This window comes from Micromys minutus (assembly GCF_963924665.1).
Source record: "Micromys minutus genome assembly, chromosome: 21".
NCBI lineage: Eukaryota > Metazoa > Chordata > Mammalia > Rodentia > Muridae > Micromys > Micromys minutus.
The window spans coordinates 15136679-15146747 of record NC_137956.1 but is presented as its reverse complement, the minus strand read 5'-3'; positions in this window follow the sequence as shown (position 1 = coordinate 15146747).

The following is a 10069-nucleotide window of genomic DNA, read 5'->3' as shown; positions in this document are numbered from 1 at the left end:
GGTAGAGTAGCAGCAGCCCATTCAAACTGTGAAAAGTGATCTCTTGGGGTTGTTTCCGCCAGAGAAGTAGACAAAATAGCACATACATGCCCAGCTCTGATGATTTAAGGCTTCTTATAAATATAAAGCTTTTTGTCTTTTGTTTGTAGAACTATATGATCTAAAGTGGGGTAGAAGCCCCCAAATAATATTTACCACAACAAATAGCCTTGACAAGAGGTATGCCTTTGTCATGTACAGAGGTGACAGTTAAATTTAGGGCCAGACACTCCCCATTTGAGCAGGGTGGCTGTGTTCAGCCACTACAGCTTCTTCTCTATTTTGCATTTTTTGTTCAGTTTTCCTAGCTTGTTCACTCACTTTCTGAATGACATGTTTCTTTTTTCTTCAGACTCATTTTGACCTGAGATCCATTATGTAACTCCAAGTTACATAATGTCTTTGAATATCTCAGCTTTATTCCATTATGAGAAGATTCATAATTAATTCCCATATGGCAATCTTAATTTTCCTCTTCTCTCTGTTCTTGGAATATAGATTGCCAAACTATTGCAGTCTTATCTCTGCTGTAATAAAATTAGTTTATCATGGATATAGTTCATTACCATAATTAAATTTAGAAATGTCATAATTTCTCAGTTTTCCATGGTTTTATAACAATTTGTTAATTTTAGTTTGCAACCAATTAGTGAGAAGAAAGCTAGTAAGGCTAATTTTTAAACTTAAAGACATATGAGAATGAAGTCAATTGTTTTCCTTAACATTTATAAGCAACTTCTATAGCAATGGTTGCAAATGGCTTGTTAATTAGTACATTTTGTATAAAGTAAACACACAGTACTTTTAACTGTAGTAAAAATCCTGCCCTTCTAATTACCCTGCTTTGCAAGAAATAAGCACACACTACTTCTAACCAGGAGTAATAATATCTTGAAAAGAAACACAACTGTTTATACAACCTTGCAGTATTTGAGTTTCCCCAATTGTAAAACTTAAATGCTGAGTAAAACAAAATTGATTGCTCTTCTCTCAGTTTCTCATACTACATCTCCCAAAATACTATCAGAATTCTATTTTTTTTAAAAATTCATTATCTTAGAAACTTATTGTTTTTTTTCTTTAACTCACAGACTTTACCAAACTACATATATTTTTAAAGTTATTTTTACAAAAATCTGAAGGATTTTTCTGTTTCTCGTTGGGCTTAATCTTTTTCTGATCCTTTAAATCTATCCACATCTTCTTATGCATCAACAACTTCTCTCCTGGATACACAATATAAGTCTGTTAAGCAGGAATAATTCATTGACTGTATTCATGTAAAGGTCACCAAGAAGCCTTATTTCTGATCTTCTACAAGGACATCATTTCCAGCTATGTCACAGATCAATTCTCAATCCAAATTATCACCAACATTTATTGCCCATTTCATTTAATTCTTTTAGCCTCTCAGAAATATGGTTGTTAGATAGACCCCATGCTGGTCAAAGGCTTGTTAGTGTAACTAGAAACTCCTGTGTGCATTTCCATAACTCTGCCTCCAGATCTAGGGATGCTTAAATCTTTTTGAACAAGACTTTGTTAGCCTGGGGAAAATAATAAGAATTGATCATTCTACACAACCTTATCTAGATTTAATTCATTAAATAATTATAGGAAAATGGATGTAAAATGCTTAGGAAAGGATGGTTACAATATTTCAAGTGATATTAATTTTAAAACTCCATGGTCATATATATGAGAAATTTTATCTTAAAGGAGACAGTTAAACTTCTTGCAGTTCTGATGTTGATTCTCCGCTTCATTGAATGATCATCAGTAGTAGATATGAACCTCCTCAGTTTACCACCTTCATTTTGCCTTCTTTCTTACCCTGGGGTGAACTGCCATTCTGTGCCCCTTGGATTTTCTTATTTGCTATATGGGTTGAGTATCTTTGCACATTCGTGGAAGGTGGATACTACAGATAAGGTAGTGGTGTGGGAAGATTTAAACTTTGGGGAGGTGAAATGCAGCAGAGAGACTTTAAGTCATAGATATAAGTAAGGCTGTTCCTCTAGAACTCCTCAATAGTTCTCTTGAGAAGTTTGTTCTGGCCCGACCCACCTCTTTGAAGCTCTCTCTTTAGAGATGTCATTTGTTTCTCACACATATACACTAAACTGGAAATGTTACAACCCAGGGAACTATCAGAAGAGGTGAGCTTACTTTAATGTAAATGCTACTGAACGAACAATATTCTGAGCTAAATAAATCTGTTTTCTCCATGAAATCTGAGTGAATACTTGATAATAGCAAGAAAAGATACATCTTCCTCACATTGATTTTCTAATAGATCTTCTTTTTTGTGTGTTAATTTGTTTTATTTTTTCTCTTTTTAATTGGATATTTTCTTTACGTACACTTCAAATGTTATCCTGTTTCCAAGTTCCCTCTCTGGAATTCCTCTATCTAATCCCCCTCCCCCTGCCTCCATGAGAGTGTTCCCCCAAACACTCCCTCCCACCCATCTCCCTGTCCTGGCATTCCCCTACAGCAGCTGTCTTAGTCAGGGTCTTCCTGCACAAAACATCATGACCAAGAAGCAAGTTGGGGAGGAAAGGGTTTATTCAGCTCACACTTCTACATTGTTGTTCATCACCAAAGGAAGTCAGGACTGGAACCCAAGCAGGTCAGGATGCAGGAGGACATGGAAGAAAAATGCTTACTGGCTTGCTTTCCTTGGCTTGCTCAATTACTTTCTTAAAACCCAGGTCTACCTAGACCAGGGATGGTGCCACTCACAATGGTCTGGGTCCACTCCCCTTGATCACTAGGTGAGAAAATGCCTTACAGCTGGATTACATGGAGGCATTTCCTCAAATGGGCTCATTTCTCTCTGATAATATCAGCTTGTGTCAAGTTGACACAAAACGAGCCAGTATACCAGGACATCAAGCCTTCACAGGACAAAGGGCCTCTCTCCCACAGATGCCCAATGGGCCATCTTCTGCTACATGTAAGACAGGAGCAATGAATGGGTCCTTCCATGTGTACTTTTTGGTTGCTAGGAGTTCTCGAGGGTCTGGTTGGTTGATATCATTGTTCTTCCTGTGGGGTTGTAAATCTATTCAGCTCCTTCAGTCCTTTTTTAAACTCGTTTATTGGAGACCCAGTTCTCAGCCCAATGGTTGGCTGAGAGCATCAGCCTCTATTTTTCAGGCTTTGGCCGAGCCTCTCAGGAGACAGCTATTTCAGGCTCCTGTCAGCACGCACATCTTGGCATCCTCAAATTATCTTGGTTTTGTGACTATATATGGGATGGATCCCCAGGTGGGGCAGTCTCTGGATGGTCTTTTCTTCAGACTCTGCTTCACACTTTGTCTCTGTATTTCCTCCTGTGAGTATTTTATTACTCCTTATAAGGACTGAAGAAACCACAGTTTGATCTTTTGATCTTCTTTCTTCTTAAGCTTCATGTGCTCTGTGAATTGTATTTATTTCTTTATTTCTTTATTTATTTCTTTATTTATTTATTCATTCATTTATTTATTTATCTTGAAATCGGGTTACTTCATTCAGGTTGATATTTTTCTAGTTCCATAAGTTACCTAAGAATATCATGAAGTCATTATTTTTAATAGCTGAGTAAGTAAGTACTCCATTGTATAAATGTACCACATTTTCTGTACTCATTACTCTGCTGAAGGACATCTTGGTTCTTTCCAGCTTCTAGCTATCAAAATAAGGCTGCTATGAACATAGTGGTGCATGTGTCCTTGTTATATGTCGAAGCATCTTTAGGGAATATACCCGTGATTGGTATAGCTGGGTCTTCAGGTAGTATTATGTCCAATTTTCTGAGGATCTGCCAGACTGATTTCCAGGGTGGTTGTAACAGCTTACAATCCCACCAACAATGGAGGAGTGCTCCTCTTTCTCCACATCCTTGTCAGCATCTACTGCTTCCTGAATTTTTGATCTTAGGCATTCTGACTGGTGAGAGGTGGAATTTCAGGTTGTTTTGATTTGCATTTCTCAGATGACTAAGAATGTTGAACATTCCTTCAGATGCTTTTAAGCCATTTGATATTCCTCAGTTGATATTTTTTGTTTAGCTCTGTACTTCATTTTAATAGGGTTATTTGATTCTCTGAAATCTAACTTCTTGAGTTCTTTGTATAGATTGTGTATTCTGCTTCTATGAGATGTAGTATTGATAAAGATAATTTTTAAATCAGTTTGTTACTATTTTATCCTATTGATAGTGTCTTTTGTCTTACAGAAGCTTTATAATTTTATGAGGTCCCATTTGTCTATTGTTGATCTTTGAACATAATCCATTAGTGTTCTATTCAGAAAAAAATTTTCTGTGCCCATGTGTTCAAGGCTCTTTCTTATGCATCTTCTATATGACAAAATTATACTTTATTTACTCAAGTGGTTTATTCTTTTTAGGTCTTTCCATTAGTCTAAGCATGTGTGAACATTACTAATCCTCAAGAAAAAAATTAAAAAGGAGGGTAACATGGTGAACAAAGTTACAGTGGTACCAAGCATTTACAAAACATCTGTGTGAGAAGAAGAGGTAGGAGGGTAAGAGTCAAAAGGGTCAAAGGCAGCAGAAGACTACAGCCCATAGAATCAAGTAAGTGGCACATACAGGGGTTTACAGAGACTGGAAACAGTAGCTCTTGACCAGGGAACATGTCTGCCTCTAAGGCTCACTTAGGAATTCCTAAAAAAAAATTTCTTATATCCGTGGGTGGAAGACCCATGAGAGAATAAAATTTTCCTGAACAAACTGCAATGCAAATATATTAAAAATATCTAGCTGAAAATATCAATAATGATGAGGTTAAAAAAATTCTGCCTTAAAGAATTTTATCATTACCGAAATAAGACAGTATGAATATTTGAAGGAGGAAGTGCAGTTCTGCTGTCCTTGAATACTGATCTTTCTCAAACAATGGCTTGATTCATACTTAAAAGTAACTTTATGTCTAAATATTTGTTTTATTAATCTTGTGTTATGCAAAAGTCATAAGTGATTGAGGTAAATAATTGTTTGAGAATTCAAAAAGATAATTAATTTTCTGTTCTTCAGTATCAAAAAATAAAAACCCTTTTTATTGTTATGAAATATTTCACAGTTACATCCCAAAATATGACCCTCTGTGTTGTTGTGACTTTCCTTAAGAATCTGCTCTATGTTCAGAGGAAAAAAAAATCATAACTCAACCTATTTTAGCCCTATTTAAAATCTAAGGTCCTTTCTCTGTTAAAAGCAGATTACTACCATGTGTTCTAAATAGAAACAATTAAAATATATATCTGTACATAAAATAAAAATTTTCAGATATGACGTGTGAGAAAATAAACCTGCTTTCATATGAAGACTATTCTCAAAAGTATAAAATAAATGGAGATTAAGAAGGTTAGTAGAAGTCTTTACTCATTCCCAAGAATATCATCAACAACAAAATCCAACAATGAAATGGAAATGAGCAAGGGACCCGAACAATCATTTCTCCAAAGAAATTGAAAATAAGCACATGAAAAGTTATTCAGCATTGCTAGTAAATAGGAAAATTCTATCAAATGATTATGAAATGCCCCTCCATTCCATTAGCATAGTTATTATGGAATGAAACAAAACAAAAGCTAGTCAACCAAACAAATATTAATAAATGCTGTCAAATGATGTTGAGAAATCAGGACACTTATGTGTTATTAGTGAGAAAGTGGCTTATCCATGGTAAAGCATGATACTGGCTCAGGAGGAAAAGTACATTCAGAACTAATGTGTAGTTTGTCTTGAATATTCACATGAGAGAATGAGAGCAATGACTCAGTGGCTATGCTTATGTTTATATCAGTGTTATTTATTATTCTCAAATGTGGATATAACAAAATATCTATTTCTTATATGTGCACAAACACGGTTCTTTTACGTTTTCTTAAGGGAATTTGAACACTCGCTAGAACATGAATTAACTTTAAAGTCACTATGCTAAGCTGGCTTAGAATGTTGTAAGATATTAAAGAAGGTGAGCCTGCCTCTGTAAGGTGCCATCGTAGTCAAATTCATACAGATAGTAATGAATCGTGGTGCACAAGGCATAGGAGACAAACCGAGAATGTTTTTAAATAGTGCTTTAGTTTGAAAAGATAAAAAAAAAAATAGAGAATAGTGGCTGGTTCAATTGCAAAGTGACAGTAATATTGCTATTGAGATATATACTCAATAAACATCCAACGTGGCTGAGTATGTTGGCACACTTCTGTAATTTTAGCACTGAGGAGACAGAGCCAGGACTGGGTTACATAGTGAAACTCTGTCTCAAACAACCAAAGCAAGAGGAGGACCAAATACTATATTTTATGTTATTGATATTTTACCATGAGAAGTCTGCAGCCCAAATTTTGAAATGACCAAAATGACTATCAACAGTCAGAGTATTAAAAATGATACATGTCCCCATGGAATACTTTGTGGCTCTAGTACAACAGGCCAGTTGATTTCATAGAAATATTACATAATCAGATAGTCCCTATTATTAAATTGAACTTAAATCATTGAGGTCAAAACAAAGAAACCTATTATTATAGTTAAAACCAAAATAACATAGACATGTCAGTGGAATGCTGGAAAGAAAGGGACATTAAGGGGGTTTTAAAGGCCAGAAACATGATGTATCTCAATCTAAATGGTAGTTATAAGGACCTATCTATACATAATAAAAATTCATAGAGATATATCCTTAGGTTCCATTATTTTATTATGCACGTTCTACATAAATTTAAATGCAAAACAAATCACCACATGCAAATCTCAAGCAGTCTAACACAAATTAGTGAAATTCTTATACTCTTGAAAAGATGTCAACTCAAGACTTGCTGCGGACTTCTACTCTTGTCATTTAAAGAGAACTGCTGGCTTGAGGTGTGAAGCCTATATTGGCCTGACCAACAATGTAGGACCTATGTAAGACAAGCTTTATATTGAAACCTAAATGGAGAGGAATGGATACAAAAAATGTGGTACATTTACACAATGGAGTACTACTCAGCTATTAAAAACAATGACTTCATGAAATTCTTAGGCAAATTGAAGAAACTAGGAAATATCAATCTGAGTGAAGTAACTCAACCACAAAGAGCACACATGATATGCACTTACTGATAAGTGGATATTAGTCCAAAAGCCTGGAATACCCAAGATATAATTCAAAGACCACATGAAGCTCAATAAGAAAGATGGCCAAAGTTCAGATGCTTTAGTCCTTCTTAGAAGGGGGAATAGAAATCTTCACAGGAAGAAATGCAGAAACAAAGGTTGGAGCAGAGACTGAAGGAAAGACTATCCAGAGACTGCCCGACCTAAGGATCCAGTCCATGTACAGCCACCAAACCAAGACAATATTGATGATGCCAAGAAGTGCATGCTGATATAGCTGTCTCCTGAATGGTTCAGCCAGAGCCTGACAAATACAGTAGCGGATGCTGTCAGCCAACCATTGAATTGTGAATGGAGTCCCCAGGAGTGGAGTTAGAGAAAGAACTGAAGGAGCTGATGGGGTTTGTAACCCCATAAGAAGAACAATATCAACAAACCAGAGCTCCCAGGGACTAAACCACTGTCCAAAGTGTACACATGGATGGACCCATGGATCCAACTGTACATGTAGCAGCGGATGGCCTTGTTGGGCATCAGTAGGAGGAGAAGCCCTTGGTCCTTCCTGGCAAGGCTCAGTGCCCCAGTGTAGAGAAATGTCAAGGCAGGGAGGTGGGAAGGGGTGTGTGGGTGGTTGAACACCCTCATAGAAGCATGGAGAGGGGGGAATGGGATATGGGGTATGGAGGAAAAACTAGGCAAGGGAATAACATTTGAAATGTAAATTTAAAAAATAATTAAGAACTTAAGTTATATATATTTATATTTATATATATAAAACAACCCATGCCTTTTGTCTTTCTGAGTAATGCAATCTACCCTAGGGATACTTTCTGGAAGATGGGAAGAGCAAGTATAGGAAGGGATTAGAATTTGTCATGGAGGATTACCCCAGAAAAGAGCTAATAGCTTCTACAACTCAGTTATCTTATAGACCAAAACAACAGCCTTGCCAGCCTGCTTATTATCTTGAGAAAGGATGTTCTGAATTTTTTGGTCCTTCTAGATCCCAATTTTCATCTTCAAGTGTGATCCATGAGAGGAGATGGAGGAGCAAGTGTATTACATAAGGCAAAGGAACATGAGGGCAATTCAGGATAGTATTCACAGGAACAGCAACAAAGGAATAACCACTTTTACCCTAAAGGATCTAACTAAGACTATGTGTGCACTCGAGTGTGCTTGCACACACAAACACACACACACACACACACACACACACACACACACACACTAATAAATACACACTACTGCAAAATAAATCATGCCACAGCACTTAAACAGGTATTAATTTTCCTTAAGAATGTGGACCTAGGCAATTCTACCAGGGAACATCTGAGTCTGATCAGTTACCACAGAAGGTGTCTATGGCATCCTCAGGGCTTATCTAGGCACTATTATTTTTCCATAATGGCCTATGTGAAAATGAGGTTGTTATAGAGAGCTGATATCTTACTGAGCAAGTGTCCTTTAACAAACTACTTGGTTTTCTACTGTCTTGCAGTAGCTGGTCTTCTATCTGCACTGTTCCATTCAATTTCTAAAGATACAGAGATGGAGCCAGGGCTCAAGTGGAGAATAGCTTGTATAAGTATTGTAGGACCACTGCATAGTGCTATTGTGATTAGAAGGATATCTGCAAAGAGAAAGAAGTGGAACAAAAAAATACCAGTATTTGATCTTTTAGAGAATGAACAGTGTGCTCTAAAAGACTGGTCACAGTGTTCTTACAAAAAAATAAAGTACAAATTGATTTAATAGTTAATGATTTTTTTGTTCTAATCCCCATTCTTAATTATCCCATGTTATTAGGAGTGGGGTAAAAGAACTAAATAAGGTTAAGTTATTAAACACCAAGTTTTAATAATTACAACTTGCAGAACTGTGCACATACTAAGAAATAGTATTTTTTATTAAACCAGGCTGATTTTTAGTACCACGTTGTTAGCTTTTCCATCTGTTAATAAATTATTCTGATAAAATACATTATAAGCTTTGATGAACATAATAGTCCCTTCTGAGAACCGCATTTATATTAGGAGTAACACAGATTTGTAACGGGCAGACCGACTGAGAGTCACCAATAGATAATAAAGATGGTTAATTTCTGGTTTCTTCCTCATGCTTCTGGCCATCGACAAAGGCACAACGTCCTGGAAGGCATTTCCTCATACATCAAGAAAACTTTGACTAGTTCCAGGTTACATCTTGTTTTACATGTACTTTATGCTCACTGTAACTAGTAAGATCTTAATGCACACTATCAAACCTTTCAAAAAAAAATGCCAAGCACTGACAAAAGTGTATTCGTATATTTTTATCCAAAAAATGCTTAAAATTTGTACATTTATTTTTGTTTTTTAAAATAAAGTTGTTCAATTAAAAGAAAATAAATGGGAGAACCTGCCTATGGATTAGCCAGATAACTTTAAGGTTGGATCTGGATGTTTTTACTCCCACAGCTGTGGGCCAATTAACATCCTTATTTTAATTTAAATTGACAAAAAATAAGCTAAGGAATGAAAACTCCTTCAAGGTGCCTTACACTTTCTTTCATCAAGAAGAGGCCAGTGTTCAACTTCCTGAGTCCCACTTTGGCATTGAAGCAGATCTTTTAGTGTGACTAGCTGTGTGTATTTTCTCCCCCAGTAATAGCTCTTCTTCACCAACTGAATCTGTTTGAAGTGTCTGGGATGTTTTCTTCCCTGCTGCTATTTGTTGTACTTGAGGACTTTTCTTCTCAACCTTTTAATTCTTAAACTGGAAGAGAAAACAATCTGTTCAAGACTCCTAGACTAATATAACTGTCAATCTGTCTACAACTGTTATAGGCCTTGAACTGGCATTCTTGTTCTTGCTTGAAGCAGTCTCAAAATGATTGCGTTTTAGCAATTTCTTAACACACACAAAAAA